General features: G+C 43.9%; 1 non-coding gene across 1 annotated transcript; it reads left to right on the forward strand.

The window, feature by feature from the left end:
* Positions 1-3,695: 3,695 nt before the first annotated feature.
* Positions 3,696-3,995, forward strand: LOC146854367 (signal recognition particle RNA). Its single transcript, XR_014981738.1, has one exon.
* Positions 3,996-16,765: the final 12,770 nt, after the last annotated feature.

Consider the following 16,765-nt stretch of genomic DNA (forward strand, 5'->3'; position numbering starts at 1 on the left):
TTAAATATATTGCAGCTCGTCTAATACGTAATGATGACAGCAGCATTTCGTCCCGTTTACCGGGCACAGGATCATATCTACAATCTACTAGAAGTTCCTTAAGCATGTCGGGAGTGGCTAGTTTGGGCGTACGTTGGTGTGCTAGTTCTCTAAGGGAAAATTTATTTCCTCGGGGTGGCGTAGAAAAAATGTCTGTCGTACCTCCTGTAGCACCGTCTGGGGTGCTGGACGTGAAAGGATTTGTTGAGGGTGAGACAGCAACCGTCGTTGCGGGAAAAGCTGTAGAAACAGATGTGCTTGTCGGAATGTGTGTCGAAGCGTGTTGTTGCGGAGGTACAGACGAATGCTCTTGGCGATGAGTATCATCGGCAAGCGGTCTATGTGTTGCGGTATTAGCATACTCGGGAGCTGCGTCATCTAAATAGCGGGAAAGGAAAACATCTTCTGCAGTTCTGGGATGCCCCTTGGGGTGTGCTTTTATCGGAAACAATGGAGGTGGCAAGTCTTTTGGTATTTCCGGAGTAGCCTTAGGTAACCCTTCGGCCAAAAGTGGATACATACCATTCATAAGAGCATTTCTTTGTCTATCTACTTGTTCTGATTTTACTCGGGTACCTTCCTCAATTAACAGATTTTCTCGGACTTTATTTGAATTCTCCTTACTCTTATCTTCCTGTCTGAGTGCTTTTTCTGTACGTCTATATGATTCTTTACGCCATAATTCAATGGCATCTTTCTGTGACTGTCTGGCTTTCTTTTTCCATAATTCTTCTTCTACTCTCATGATGCAATCTGCATCCCAGGTCCCCGCTGCGGGCCATCTCTGACTCTCTGGTAATTCTTTGGTGTAGTCCACCCATAAATCAAGAAATAATACGGCATCTAGGCCATGCTTATGATACATAAAGTACCCTGGAGTGTCCCTCGGTGGGATGGGAACAGCTTCTTCGAGTACACCTTTCCTAGTTTTGATTTGTCTTAGTTTCGAAAAGAGCGGCATTTTTTAGACCTTATTACTAGAACACACTTTCTAAAAACACAATAATGAACAGTCATTCACACCACAGTATATAGAACGTTTTTTTAAAACATTTAACACTTAACAGTTTTACGAACAATGATAACTAATAGGAAACTAGTTACTGACATTATATTGACACTAGATAATACTTATTTATATGCACAACATACTATATATACTGCTAAACAGTACAGATACACTGCTAAAACAGTGCAGACCGGATTTGTGTACCCAAACCCGTCTTGACCGGCACAGACTATGTGCACGTTAAATGCCTCCCCGGTAATGGTACTCACCGGGTAGCTCGGAACGGAAGGCCTCGGAACGGAACTTGAACTGGACCGGACTCGACTCGACTCGACTGGACTCGGAACTTTGGAACCTGGCGGGTCTCTGTATACCTCGGATCTTGCTCTCTCAGCTAGGCTCTGGTCGGGATACTTCGCACTTCTCACCGCCTCGTCTGGGTGTTGATCGCAGCCTCAGTCGTCCCCGTTTGGCCGGAAGGAGACACAGGAAATCCTGCAGATACGCGTTTTTGTTGTCCGTTCAGCTGTGGCAGGAGACCGGGCCTGCAACGCACCGCCGGCGCGTGAGATGAGAAAGTGTCCCTGTTCGGGCGCCAATTTATGTGGTAAATATTTCGTTACCGGTACTATTTTTTATGCGGTAAAATCTATCGAGAATAACTCAGTAAATATAAGAGGCAGAATCCGTGGTATTAGAGGTTTTAAAATGCTTTATTCCTGTACAAAGGAAGACAATTCGAATTGTGGGCCTTCTATTCCATCACCACGAAAGTTCAGGAAGGAAGGAACATATATTATTGACAGATAGGCAGTTTTATAGAAAACACATTACAGTAAAACAGATGCAAGAGGCGTAACAGCTGATAAAAGGTGCATACGTAGCTAATAGAGGGCGTAATTTAAGAAACGTCATAAAACATGATGTCATAAGTGGGTGGATCCATAAAAGAATCCTGCAATGTCAGCAGAAATGTTTGGCAAAGATGCGCGCGCAGCCGCATGACGTGTGATTGACGTGCAACTAGAGGGTGAAGGGGACTTGACATATAGCTCTACATGTGGAGACAGAAGTCTGGGGTTATGTCAACCTAATCCCAAATCATATCTAATATCCTATGTTTAAAGAACTGTGTTATCCAAAAAGAGAGGTCTCTTAGGATAGAATCTTATTCTATACTGACTATACTGACTGTTAGTGCGTGTACAAGCGTCTAAGTGTCTACACTAGATGCGAGGGGGTAGGAATATTCCATGGTAACGGGGCTATGAATTATTGGCATGAGGGCAGCGAGGCCTGGCCCTTTGCACGGGAGCTGGAAGAATGTTTACCTAAACTACTAGACAGGAATGCATCGGATGAGGAGCGAAGGAGATAATCTCGAAGGTGAAATACAGTTTTTGGCAGGCGACAGGCTGGATCAGGCTCCGTTAGCCGCGCAGGGAGTAAGACAAAGTTCATGGTCACAGATGCGGGCTCAGACTGGAGCTTTCAGAGGCAGAAGGCAGAAAAGGCTTGATGACAGAATTCGGGCCTACTCGCCTGAATCTGTAAAATGTGGAAAGTGAACCATATAAAGTCGGTGGCCTTTCATACTTAGGAATGGAATATCTGACCCATTCATGGCGGATCTGAAAGAGGACATGTTGACGGTGGACACACACATATTTGCGTCTTCAAAACTGGAATAGGAGGGAACATACATGTACTTATAGCATGCACATGGAGCCGTTGGGGTCTACGATAGGGGACATAACTGATCACAAAATTCATATTTCCTTAAGGGGACCCACTAGCTGGAAGGGGCAGGGAGGACCAAAATAGCTCATCGGTATAGAACACTGCATGAGCAGCTGATTTTGAGGTGGTAGAAGATAGAGTAATCCAACTGGACCTCAATAAACGGTTTCCTAATGTGCAATAGCCCCTGACCACCTCTGACGCAAAAGTGTAATCTCATACCTTTGCAGAATCAGGCATGCTTTCACCTGTTCAAGCTGAACTGACATTGGTCTTCTTGGCCAGCAGGAGTTCCTCTCTTGCAGCTGTTGAGGCTAGAGAACAGAATGACGTGTATTCATTCTTTATGGTAACTCTTCTAGCCCTCCCACTCCATACTACTTTAAAACTTCCGATGTTGCAGACGAGTTCCATCATTATGACCTATGATATTTTTCTCAATATTGTCTGGCTCGGCATAACAAGGGATGCCTACAGGACAGCCTAAATTGTGCCGGCAAGCTTCTACAGGGAGTCACTGGCAGATAAAGAGAAACTCAGCCCTAACCTGGCTCTTCTCTCTCACTCTCACTCTCCTTTCCCTTCTGTCCCTCTACCTGTCTCTCACTCTCTAAATACTAGTATTTATGTTGTATTCACTTCCCCGTCACAATCTTTCCGACCCTACTTCCTCTCTCCCTTCAATCAGTTCAACCCTCTTTTTTACTTTAGGAAACTCCACATCTTTTTTAAAGGCCCTTCCCATATTCACACTGCTTCTTGATAAGACATTTTTTTCCTTTCTTTGAAGGATAGTGAAATTGATTTTCTTGAAACATGGTTGGTAAACCATCAATTCATTCCACCTTACTTTATCATTATCCTTACTTATGGAATGCATTTCATCATTAGGACAGCTGCAGTGTTTACCGGGCAAGGTGGCGTGTGCCTGTTGTCCTAGTTACTTGGGAGGCAGAGGCTTGTGGATTGCTTGAGCTCAGGGGTTCTGGGCTGCACTCAGCTGTGTTGTTCAGGTGTCCATGCTGCATTGGGCAACAATATGGTGTTCTAGAGGGAGCTCTAGAATTTCTGGTTGTGTAACAAGAGGTGCACTGACCCAGGCTGGAAACAGAGCAGGCCAAAGCTTCCATGCCCATTGGTAGCAGGACAGCACCTGTGAGCAGTACGTGTAAAACAGCCTGAGCAAAATAGTGAGACCTAGCCTCTCTTTTTTGACTCAAATGTGAAAGTTTTGATTTTTACAAGGTGTAATAAATTATTTTCCCAAAACCAAATCTTTGTTTTCCTTTTGATATTTTTCCAGGAAATATGATGAACATTTGAACTGGGCCACGCATTTCAGCATAGCAGACAATTCTCCAGAATTGAGACATATTGCAACAACAAGCTAGCAGGCGGAGAGGACTGAAAACTCAGTGCAACCTAGAATAAATGGCTGTGTGATTTTCAGCAAGGATGACTCAAATGCATTCTTCCTTTTAGAGCACCTGTAGGATTAAACTGATCTGTCAAGTACAAAAGCATCCTTCATAGAGCAACTTAGAAATGCGCTTGCTGGCCCTTCTGCTGCATTTCTACGTCCAGCTCTAATTCATTTTTTGATTAGCCCTCATTCTTTTCATATGTGAATGAGAAGGAGAAATTACAGGGCCCTTCACTCTTTGAGCGAAACATGAAAAGACTGAGGGCTGTGCAACTCCCAAACGTTGGAGCCTCTGGCCTGTCGACTCTCGAACCTGCTCCTGCTCCAACCCGGCATCTCTTGTGGCCAGCAACCTCACAAACCCTGGAGGACCTGGCTACCTTTTGACTCTAAACCCCTGGGACTCCCATGAGTAGAGGCTCTACTCAAATCTACTTCTAATCCCTGGCAGCAGCCCGGAACCGCGAACCCTTCACACTCTGCACCCACCAAGCCTGGCCTGTGCCAGAGTGAACGAAGACCACAAGGACGACCCCACGGCGACTGTGATCCCGAGTCCGGCACCCAAGGACCTCCCTCGACACTCCTGAAGAAGCCTGCAGCCTCAGAATCAGGTGCCCCCCCAACCGCGATCAACAGAGGGTAAGATTTCCCGACACCAAAAGGTACCCCTGCACCCGGCGCTCCGCGGCCCCCTGTGCCCAATCCCGGGGTACCTACCTATCCTCCAACTACCCAACTTACCTCTCGAAGTGGTGGTGGCACCTGAAGAATCTTCGTCCCCGAGCTTGCAGTCTTTTTCTAAACCAGAGATTTCCCATTCAAATCAATTGAGCGCCCGAATGCTCAAAAGCACCCTGCACCCAGCCGTCCGAGTGGCCCTGGCAGTGCAACCTCTACATCTATCTACTTCCCCACTTGCCCTGGATAAGTGACCAGAAGCCTAGCTCCCACAGCCACGTGGCCTGCTAGTCAGCAGCCACCAACCAAGGCCCCCCTACCTCTCATAGGATAACATTGGGCCTAACTCTCACTGCACCCGGCCGCCCTTGTGTCGCTGAGGGTGAACCAACTGTACCTACCTGACCCTGGGAGACGCCTGAGTCTATGCCTAGAACCTTAACTCTGCCAGTCGAGTACTTACCTTTAAACCGATAACTCAATCTTCTCCATAGGGTAACATTGACTGGTTTTTCCTGAAATTTCTTCCAAGTGTGGACTTTTCAAAACTTAAAATATTCACCAAAAATCAGCCGAGTAACGAAAACGAAAATACTCAACTGCTATTAGGTGAGCTCCCAGTGCTGGATCTTGGTGCCCAGCACTGACTCTGAAAAATACTTACAACTGTACTTACCAGTAACCCAATTTTCTCCCGTAGGAAATCATTGACTGTTTTTCTGTGAAATTTCTTCTAAGTGTCAATTTCTGCAAACTTTAAATATTCTTTAAAAATCGTAATATTTCTGAAAACGTAATTACTTACCTGTTTTGGATAAAGGTCCCAGTACTGAGTCTAGGCACCCAGTACTGGATTACAAAAGTAACGAGAACATACTATACCTGCAACTTGAATTTTCTGCCATAGGGAATCTTAGACTGTTTTCTATGAAATATTTTCTGTCAACTTTTAAAATAGCAAAATATTGTCTAAAAATCATCACAGTAATTAAGTCGACTTTTATCACTTGATTCCAAGTACTGACCCAGGACTGAATCTAGGATCCAGTCCTGGAAATCCAAAAGTAATCCTAAAAGTAATCTGTTGCAAATAACTTGAAACTTCCATTGAGGTCAATGCATTATTGTGTTTAAAATTTTGTTGCCTATTGCAACCACTTGTAACTTTCTACAAAAGTCAATTGCATATTGCAAAAGTATTTATATAAAGCATCTCATTCTGAGAAAGTATATTTTAATACCTATTGTTGGTTCTAAAATAAAACAAGCATATATTTTTTGTAGATAAACCATTGGCCTAGAGTTCAGTTATTGAGTGTGTGAGACCATTTGCTGACTGAGTGTGTGCAACAAATGCTTTACACTGTCCTCTGATACTGCCTTACTGCTCGACCAAGCTACCACTTTAGAGAGTAAGGTTATATCTAACTTTAGCCTCTGCCAAACCTCTGGGGACTGTGGACTCTGTACACCCTGTACCTATTTGGGAACAGTATATACAGAGCCACTTTCTCACACTGCAGTTCTCCAATATAGGTCTGTCAAGATCATTACTCAATCTACCTTGATTTGGCACAGTATAAAATAGGTCAAGAAGTCTCCTATGAAAAGATATGCAAATCTGTTCGAATCACTTTCCCTAGTCAGGGTGTGGTAAATATTTCGTTACCGGTACTATTTTTTATGCGGTAAAATCTATCGAGAATAACTCAGTAAATATAAGAGGCAGAATCCGTGGTATTAGAGGTTTTAAAATGCTTTATTCCTGTACAAAGGAAGACAATTCGAATTGTGGGCCTTCTATTCCATCACCACGAAAGTTCAGGAAGGAAGGAACATATATTATTGCAGTGGTGGCTGGTGACATTTGAAAGTGGTGGGGCGTAAAAAAAGGGTCTAAATGTGTTTTGTGTCATAGCGAGCCTGATTGACTAAAGGGGAACTGCAGGACCCTCACGCCAAGGAAATTTTGAAGAACAAAAAAAAAAGGCCCAAAGGATGCAGGTTAAACCACATTTCAGAAAGCAAGAATATTTATAAAAGTAGGTAGGATATGTAGACTTGAAATAATTAAACACATTTAAAACTGTCCCATATCGTGCTTCAGTCCTGCTTGCACCCGTGCCATCCATTTAGCCTGACTGCATTATTTTAAAAGAATAGGGAACATTGGCGTTAGCCGCCTGACCTTATTGCCAAAGAAAGATGAACTATATGTCCCCTCAGGTCTCCATTAGGGCCAAAGATTGGGTGGCGAAAACAGTGACCAAGTCTCCATAACCACACTCTCTCAGATGCATTGAATTAGTTATATAGCGCCACTCATACCAGTGCAGGGTGTCTGAGCACTTTGCATCACACGCATATTACACACAGACATTCAATCATACATGTGTAAATCACTGTGTAGGAAATGTTACGTAAGCCAAAGGACTAAAAGTGTAGGAGTCACATGTCATCCATACTGGTAGGCAGCATAGTTTAAGAGTGCTTGATGTGGAGAAGCACAAACTCAGAGTCGAAAAAGAAACAGCATAGTTGGGAGTTTTCTTTAATAATAAGAATCGATTTCTAGCCAAATTAACCCTTTTTGCAACATTGATCAATGTTCTGTACTTTGCAGCGTGTATGCAGTTCTAGGATGAAAGTTAATACCTCACTATTCTATATTAGGACTAAGGACTTTAAATTATACATTGCAAGTAACCTGCTGATCTGTTTACATCTGTAATCTACATGGTACACGTTCTCTGCAGCAGGCATATTAACCCTCTGCACTAACTTCACCTAAGTCAAAACCACAACTATACAAAATGCTGATCTCTCTCTCCAGGAAGATAATTAATCACACGAGTTATCTTGACATTTATGTGAGGCCTGGTAATTGCGGGGTGAAAGAAACGCTGCAGCAGGTACTTTAAAGGCATAATAAACTTTCAAACACGGCGCCCCCAGGATTCCAGCACCCGGTGCGGTGGCACCGATCGCAACGCCCTAAAGCCAGCCCTGACTGGCATTGATACGGCACCGGAGGGTCTAAAATAGTAATGAATGTACATAACTATTTTAGGCCTAAGGAGGGCCTAAAATAGTTTTGTACATTCATAACTTCACAGTAACGGCCGGCATGATGGGGGTGGGGGTCGTCACGGGGGGTGGAGGCGGGTGGGTAAATGAAAGAAGATTATAAAACTTACCATCCTCGTCCTGCAACATCTTCTGGATGCGTTCCAACTCCCGCTCCGTCCTGCAACACCGCAGCTTCTGGATGCGTCCAAACTGCCGCTCCCGCCGTCCTGAAGCTCTCGTCGTCATGTCGTCATGAATGAAAGGCAGCCTCCCTCCCTCCGCTCTGCCAATCACAACGCTGAGGCGCAGTAGAGAGCGCCCCAGCCGGGACCATTTTCGCTATGTAGAGTGGGCGCCGTGGGCGGTGCTGCTCGAGGGCATGGGGGGAGTGGCTTGCCCAGTGTTGTGCATACGGACTGTTTGATCGGCCCCAGGGCCGGCCAAACAGTCCCTATGCACAACACTGGGCAAGCCACTCCCCCCTGCCCTCAAGCAGGACCGCCCACCCCCGATCAGGCACTTCTGCTTTCTCGCAGTGCGAGAAGGCAGAAACATAAATGGTAGTTATTACCATTTATGTTTCTGCCTTCTCGCACTGCGAGAAAGCAGGGGGGCGGCGCCCAAACGCCCGTATGGAGGAGCCGCCACTGTATTATTGACAGATAGGCAGTTTTATAGAAAACACATTACAGTAAAACAGATGCAAGAGGCGTAACAGCTGATAAAAGGTGCATACGTAGCTAATAGAGGGCGTAATTTAAGAAACGTCATAAAACATGATGTCATAAGTGGGTGGATCCATAAAAGAATCCTGCAATGTCAGCAGAAATGTTTGGCAAAGATGCGCGCGCAGCCGCATGACGTGTGATTGACGTGCAACTAGAGGGTGAAGGGGACTTGACATTTAGCTCTACATGTGGAGACAGAAGTCTGGGGTTATGTCAACCTAATCCCAAATCATATCTAATATCCTATGTTTAAAGAACTGTGTTATCCAAAAAGAGAGGTCTCTTAGGATAGAATCTTATTCTATACTGACTATACTGACTGTTAGTGCGTGTACAAGCGTCTAAGTGTCTACACTAGATGCGAGGGGGTAGGAATATTCCATGGTAACGGGGCTATGAATTATTGGCATGAGGGCAGCGAGGCCTGGCCCTTTGCACGGGAGCTGGAAGAATGTTTACCTAAACTACTAGACAGGAATGCATCGGATGAGGAGCGAAGGAGATAATCTCGAAGGTGAAATACAGTTTTTGGCAGGCGACAGGCTGGATCAGGCTCCGTTAGCCGCGCAGGGAGTAAGACAAAGTTCATGGTCACAGATGCGGGCTCAGACTGGAGCTTTCAGAGGCAGAAGGCAGAAAAGGCTTGATGACAGAATTCGGGCCTACTCGCCTGAATCTGTAAAATGTGGAAAGTGAACCATATAAAGTCGGTGGTCTTTCATACTTAGGAATGGAATATCTGACCCATTCATGGCGGATCTGAAAGAGGACATGTTGACGGTGGACACACATATATTTGCGTCTTCAAAACTGGAATAGGAGGGAACATACATGTACTTATAGCATGCACATGGAGCCGTTGGGGTCTACGATAGGGGACATAACTGATCACAAAATTCATATTTCCTCATTCCCTCCTTGTCCCCTTCGGACCCTTAGGAGATATCGATCTTCATCAATCCATCGATCTGTTCATATAGCATCATTTGTTCTTCTTTCTTCTTCCGGGATCTCGAACGAATACTTGGATGTGGGATACACGAGGTGGCACACAGACCACAAATCGCTGGCCCACATTGTAGACATAAGCAGCAACTGAATAGTATGAGAAAGCCAATACCTAGGAAGGATAGGATTCTCCATCCCCAGGCTGACAACACGCCCCAGAACCAACCGGACCAAGTCCAGGTGCCTGGACTCTGGTGTATCTGGCTTACAATCTTATGAAGGCCAGTTATGGCTTTATATACTGACGGCGAATTTTCTGGTATGAAAATGCAGCAACTTGATCCGATGACCCTACAAGCTCCGCCCCTATCGGCCAGGATGACGTCAAGGACAAGACGATTTTGGAGCACAACAATCCGCATAGCAGACTGCTCTTCTGTTAAATTGCCTAAGGCGGAAATAGTTTCGTTCACTACTGCTTCAAGGGTTCTGGTTAATCTACGTATCAGCTTACTATTAGTGACTGTACCTATATAGGGAAAGAAACCTTTATTGAAATCTGTGTATTTTTCCCATGCTGTTTCAGTGTAATCGACAATTGGGAGATCTCTCTGCTGTCTATTGTGTACTAAATGGGTATTTCTATGATAATCAGGAGGAGCTAGGAAAACAGGTGGTAGAAGGAATGCTATGTAACAGGTACCATCCCAATCTAAAGGTAAGCGTATATATGCGGTCTGGCCACATATAAAGTAGGAATGACGAGAAGCTCTAAATGTAGACTTGCCTTGATCACTGAATTTTATTACAGTGGTGCATTTACTATGGCCCATGTGTATGGAACCATTCTTTCTGATACATAATTCCCCTTTTTCTGGGAATACTGACATGGCGGGCAAGATTGGTGTAGCTTCAGATTCAACGTTCAGGATCATAAGGTTAAGTGTAAAATTACCTAATCCATATACTTCATTTTCTAGATCAGTTCCTGTTCTTTTGGGAAGTCCCTCCTTGTTAGGGTAGCAGACTTTAAGCAAAACTAAGTTCAGGTTGCCCCATACCCAGTTGTCTTGATAAACCGCGGAATTTGAATCTAGGGAATTAATCAAACTAAACCATGCTCCACAGGAGCCATTGTGTGTAAACGGATAGGGAAAGAGGGGCAAAACTCCCTTATAGTTCTGATAGGGAGGGAGTTGTCCACATATCCAACAATTTGTGGCATTGCTGGTTTGATGGGAATGATGTAACATACTAATGAAAGTGTTATTGCGCAGCGCAAATCTATAAGACAATTCATGTGGAGGTAATTCACTAAAAGAATGTTCTGCAGTTATATTATAAGCATGCTTAGGAATAGGGTAATACATGTGCAATAGGATGCTGACAATGATGATCAAAAGACTTAGAAAAAACAAAATTAATAATGTTACTGTACAATGACTACGAAATGATTTACAATACGCCTGCTTCTTGAGCAGCATTTGATTATTTCTTTCTCTATTCCGGTCCAGAGGATACATGTCAGAGACAAATTCAACCGATTCACCTTGGAGAGGACTTAAACAATCAAATTGTCTGACTTACTGGACCTCAACTTTAGTTTATATAGTTCTGAGTTCGATTGCTCAACCAAGGGGAGCTTTGAGTCTGTCTGTGAGGGAATACAGGGTTGAGTCTCTATACTGGGTGGTAGTCCATAAAATTTCTTGATATGACTCGAGTGCAACCACCCTTTTCTTCCTTCGATTTTCACGGCTGTCCTTGTGGTGAGTAAAACTAACTTCGGTGACTTCCACCTAGGATCCAGTTGGGTCTTCCGGTCAAAGTTCCTGACCAGCACCAAGTCCCCAGGAACCACGTCATGGGGTTTCACCTCAGTATTGTCGGGGAAAGCTGCGGATACCTGTGAACGACAAGATTGTAGTGCAGACATCAAGGAAGCCAGGTAATCTGTCAGCATATTACAGTCAACGTCAGTGATTTTGCGAGGTATAGGCGTCCCCCACATATTTGGTGGTCTACCGAAGATCACCTCATACGGGGATAGCCCTGTTCGAGAATGTGCTACCATTCTCATGTAAAAGAGCGCAACTGGTAAGGCTACTATCCAATCGACTCCTTTTTCTCTACATATTTTGGACAATCTAATTTTCAGAGTTTGATTATGGCGTTCTACGAGACCTGCTGCCTCGGGATGTCGGACACAGTGAAATTTCCATTGATAGCCTAATAGAAGGGAAATGTGTTTCATTAGTTCGGATGAGAACGGCTGGCCGTTATCTGAATAGACAACACGTGGTAAACCGTACCGTGGGAAGAATTCTCGAACTAACTGTTTGGCAGTAGTCGGGGCAGTGTAATCTGAAACCGGGTATGCTTCTGTCCAACGGGAAAGAGCACAGACAACTACGAGGACATATTTGAATCCTCGACATCGTTCCATCTGGATATAATCCATCTGGAGGACTTCAAAAGCATGATCGGGAGTTTGAAATCCACCCTGTTCTACGGGGATGCTTTTACATGGATTAAACTGACAACATATCATACAGGTACGAACTTTTTGTTTAGCTGCGGCTCGTAAATGTTTGTTGAACCAAATGTGTTGAATGCTGTCTAGCATAGCTTTTTCTCCTAGGTGCGCTGGACTATGTATAGTGTTAATGATGACTTGGACCATTGAGTCGGGAAGAAACCATATAGATTTTTCCTTCGTCATCCATCCTTGATCTGTTTGGATCCCTCCTAATTCAGTCCATTTCTTTATTTCTTCTGGTGTAGCGTGTGTCTGTATGTCAATTACATCAAGGGTGGGATCCTTAACTGTCATGCAATGTGTTGGTGTCTGAACTATTGTCTTTGTCATGTCAGTTGTGTGAGTCTGATTCTGAGCAGTCTGTTTAGCTGTTCTGTCAGCTAGGTCATTACCCTGAGAAATGATATCGGTAACTTTTGTATGGGCTTTGCATTTCATAATCGATATTGCAGTAGGTAGATGAATCGCGTCTAATAGGGCTTGAATGAGGGGTCCGTGTTGGATGTGGGCACCGTGAGAAGTTAAATAACCTCTCTCTCGCCACAGTACGCCGAAGTCATGGACGACTCCGAATGCATAACGTGAATCTGTGTATATGTTGACTTTTTTATTTGTGGCTTGAATACAGGCTTGTGTCAGAGCGGTGAGCTCTGCTGCTTGAGCTGACAAAGTGTTAATACAATTTGTTTCAATGACTTCAGTGTCTGTTGTGACTGCGTAAGCGGCCACTAACTCTCCTGTACTTGTTCTCATACATGACCCATCTACATACAATGTCAAGTCTGGATCTGTCAAAGGGGTGTCTGTCAAGTCTTGTCTGGGTTTCGTCGTGATAGTAATGACTTCAACACAATCATGTGCCAATGGATCTGTTCCACCTACTGGTAACAGTGTGGCAGGATTTAACGTATTGCAACGTCTGATTTCTATATGTGACTGAAACAATGTTAATTCGTAACCGGTGAGTCTCGCTATAGTCAAGTGTTGTGTTTGTGTGCGGTTCAAGAGAACCTCTACTGCATGTGGTACTTGTACTGTCAGTTGGTGTCCTAACACTATGGCATCGCTTTGTCTGATTGCTAAAGCTGTTGCTGCCACTGATTTCAGGCACGCTGGAAGTGCCTGAGCTACTGGATCTAATGTACTAGAGAAATAAGCACATGGTTTGTGCGATCCTGCTTGTTCCTGAGTGAGTACTGACAAAGCAGTACCTTCGCGTTCTGTAACAAAGAGTGTAAACTGTTTACTGTAACATGGTGTTGCTAGGACAGGTGCTTGACATAAAGCTTTCTTTAAGCTCTCAAAGGCGTGTGTATGTTCTGGAGTCCAAGGGAGGACAGTCGATGTGGCTGCCTCCTGTGTTGTCAACTGGATGAGTGGTTTTGCTAGAAATGCATATTGAGGGATCCACTGCCTACAGTATGAAGTGAGGCCTATAAAAGCCCGCACCTCCTTTTGTGTCTTGGGTGGTGGCATGTTAGCAATTAACTGGATACGATCGGGTGTAAGCTGCCTTCCCTCCTTGGACAGCGAGTGCCCAAGGTAAACAACTCGCTGGACACAGAATTGCAGCTTAGAAGGGGACACCTTGTGCCCCTTGTCAGCCAGAAATTTCAAAACCGTCAGTGACGCTGTTTCACATTCATGTTCGCTTCGGGCGGTGATCAGCAGATCATCGACATATTGAAGCAAGGCAGTGTTAACTGGCATGTGGATACTGTCAAGTTCTCGTTTCAGTGCTTGGCTATAGATGCTGGGGCTTTCTGTAAATCCTTGAGGTGCGCGTGTGAATTTAAAACTTCGTCCATTTAAACTAAAACCGAATAAATATTGACTTTCTGGATCAATTGGGACACTAAAGAAAGCATTCTTGAGATCAATTACAGTGAAGAACGTTGCTTCTGAGTCAATAGCAGTGAGTAATGAGGAGATATCTGGGACCACAGGGTATTGTGGTACAATACATTTATTTAATTCGCGCAGATCAATAACTAATCGATATACTGGTGGAGCTTTTGGATCCGTTCTTTTAAGAATCGGAATTATCGGAGAATTACATACATTGGAGTCGGTTTCGACAACCACTCCTTGTGTAATGAGCTCGTCAATGATTTGCAGTAAAGCCACTACAGCATCTGGTGGTAACTTGTATTGTCGCATTCGTGGTAGTACTATTCCTGATTTCAGTGTAACTCGATATGGTGTAATGTTCATGCAACCAACATCAGTGGGGCCTTGTGCCCATAAATGTGTAGGTAAATTCTGCAGTCGGTGATCCATGTCTCTGGATACGTAGTGACCTTTAAAGTCACGTAAAAATAGTCGTACTCCTTCCGGAGAACAACATATTATGGCTCCTAGAGCTTTCAATGTTTTTATTCCTAACAAGTTTTCTGGACATGATTTAGTAAGCAACAAATCTGTTGTACGTGTTAATGGACCTACGGTGAGTGCAAGAGGTTGTGTTACGTCATTAATTATAGGTTTTCCTGAGAATCCAAGGGAAATATTCTGTGAGCCTGAGAGGGGTGCCCCTGGAACTTCACTGCGTCTTATAGTTGTTCTGCTTGCCCCTGTATCAAGTAAAAACTTTCTGTCTTCCCCTAATAGTTCACTATGTACATAAGGTCCCTCTTGGTCTACAGGAACCTCTATAAGGGGTAAGCCAACTTCCCTCTCTAGGCTATCTCATGAGTATCGTTGATAATCGGGATAATCTGTTTGTGCATACTGATACATTTGTTGCGTTGTCGCTTGTGTTGCAGCAATAGGCTGCGCTTGTGGTGGTGCTACGATCTGTTGTGGAGCTGCCTGTTGTGGAGCTAATTGTTGCGGAGCTAACCTATGTTGTGCCTGCTGAGGCGTCTGTTGTTGATTCTGATCCTGTCTAGGTGGACGTGGTCTCTCATGTGTTCTACCTGTGGCTATATTATGTTTCAGGACTGGACAATCGTGTATATAATGACCTGGTTGTTTACAATAGTTGCATGTCCCTTTTGCAGGACTTGCGGAATCACCCTTTTGATGACTATCAGCTGGAACTGACTGTGCAACAAGCATTTTCATTTTCGTATCTTTCATACGTCTTTGTTCGTGTTCTTGTTCTTCTCTAATTCTATTGTGATGATATTGTAACATCTGTAGCATCTGTGATGGGGTATTACCTTGCCAGGTACTTTCGAATTTCAATACTCTATTCTTGACTTGTAGCAGAGAATTTTCAACTAATTTTGTCACAAACAGATGTGGATATGACTCACTACTGGCTTTTATACCACTATTTATACTAAAACATTTTTCGAATCGGGAATAGAAATCACTAGTGTCTTCATCTGGTTTTTGTTTACAGGCTGAGATTGCACCCCAGTCTTCCTTTTTCGTAGTTAATAAACGTGGCAGTACCTGTATTAGTAATCCTGCTAGTGCTGTAGTCTTATCCCCAAGCCCTGCTCCTGCAGCTCGGGCCTTTTCTTCGTTTTCTAATGCTGTCCAATCTATCTTTTGGTCTCCTACCTCCCATTCTTTTTCTTTGAGTTTTTCATAAACACCTGCAGGTAATAGGACTTTTAATATTTTCATGATATCGGGGTAGGTATACTCTCCCATGAGTAACATGTCTTTTATCTCACGGTGGAAACCTGCTGGATCTTTGTCATGACTGGGTACTACTTTCTTCATTTCTAATAATTCCAGTTTAGTTATAGGCGTGTACACAAACACACGTGTGAAATTATCGCCGGCACCTCTGATCGGGTGCACTTCGCGTAACGGGTTCTGTCTATCTATGTGATACATTTTTCTTCCCATAATGGGAACTGGAACGTGTTCTGGGCATACGAAATTTAAATATTGATTTCGGGATTCTAGTATTTCCTTAATCAAATCAGTACCTGACCCTCTCCATATGTTGGTGAGTAGTTCTGTCAATATGTCAGGTAAGGGTCCTGGATCAGAGTGTTGGCTTTTATATAATATAAGGAGGTGTTGAATCATGTATATACTAGCTAAACGCTGTTCATATGGGTCTAGATTCAGAAACGTGTGTGCAAGTACATCGTCATTGTATTCGCCGGGACTGTCAGCCCATTGTACTGCTGACCTGGCTAATTCTTGTTCGTCCATGGAATCGAGCACGTGGTACCCCCTTCGATCTCGGAGTAATTTATCAGCGGCTTGGAATAAGTGTTCAGGGGTTTTTATATTTAGCATAGGGTTTGGAAAATGTCTATTATATTCTGGACGTATTGGACGTATTGGGTCGTTAAAACCTCTGGTATTATTATGGGGTCTTCCTTTACCTACATAAGCTATCGTGTCTACTTGCTCTGATTCTTGCTCCTCCTCCTCTCTGTTTAGATCAGCGGCGTCTACCTCTAATCTTTCTTCATGTATTCTTTCTACCTCTTTGCGGATCTTTCGGTACATAGCTACTATACATAACTGTTTATCATGTCTTCCTTCTGATATATTCCGGCCCCAAGTGACAAGTGTTTGCATTTCTTCCGGATTTACCCCAGGCCGGTCTTGATTTCTTATTACACAGTTTATGAGGAAACGTAACAGTTGTCCCTGTACCTCCGCTTTCTGGT

The sequence above is a fragment of the Triturus cristatus genome, chromosome 4_1 (genome assembly GCF_964204655.1).
Source record: "Triturus cristatus chromosome 4_1, aTriCri1.1, whole genome shotgun sequence".
Lineage (NCBI taxonomy): Eukaryota > Metazoa > Chordata > Amphibia > Caudata > Salamandridae > Triturus > Triturus cristatus.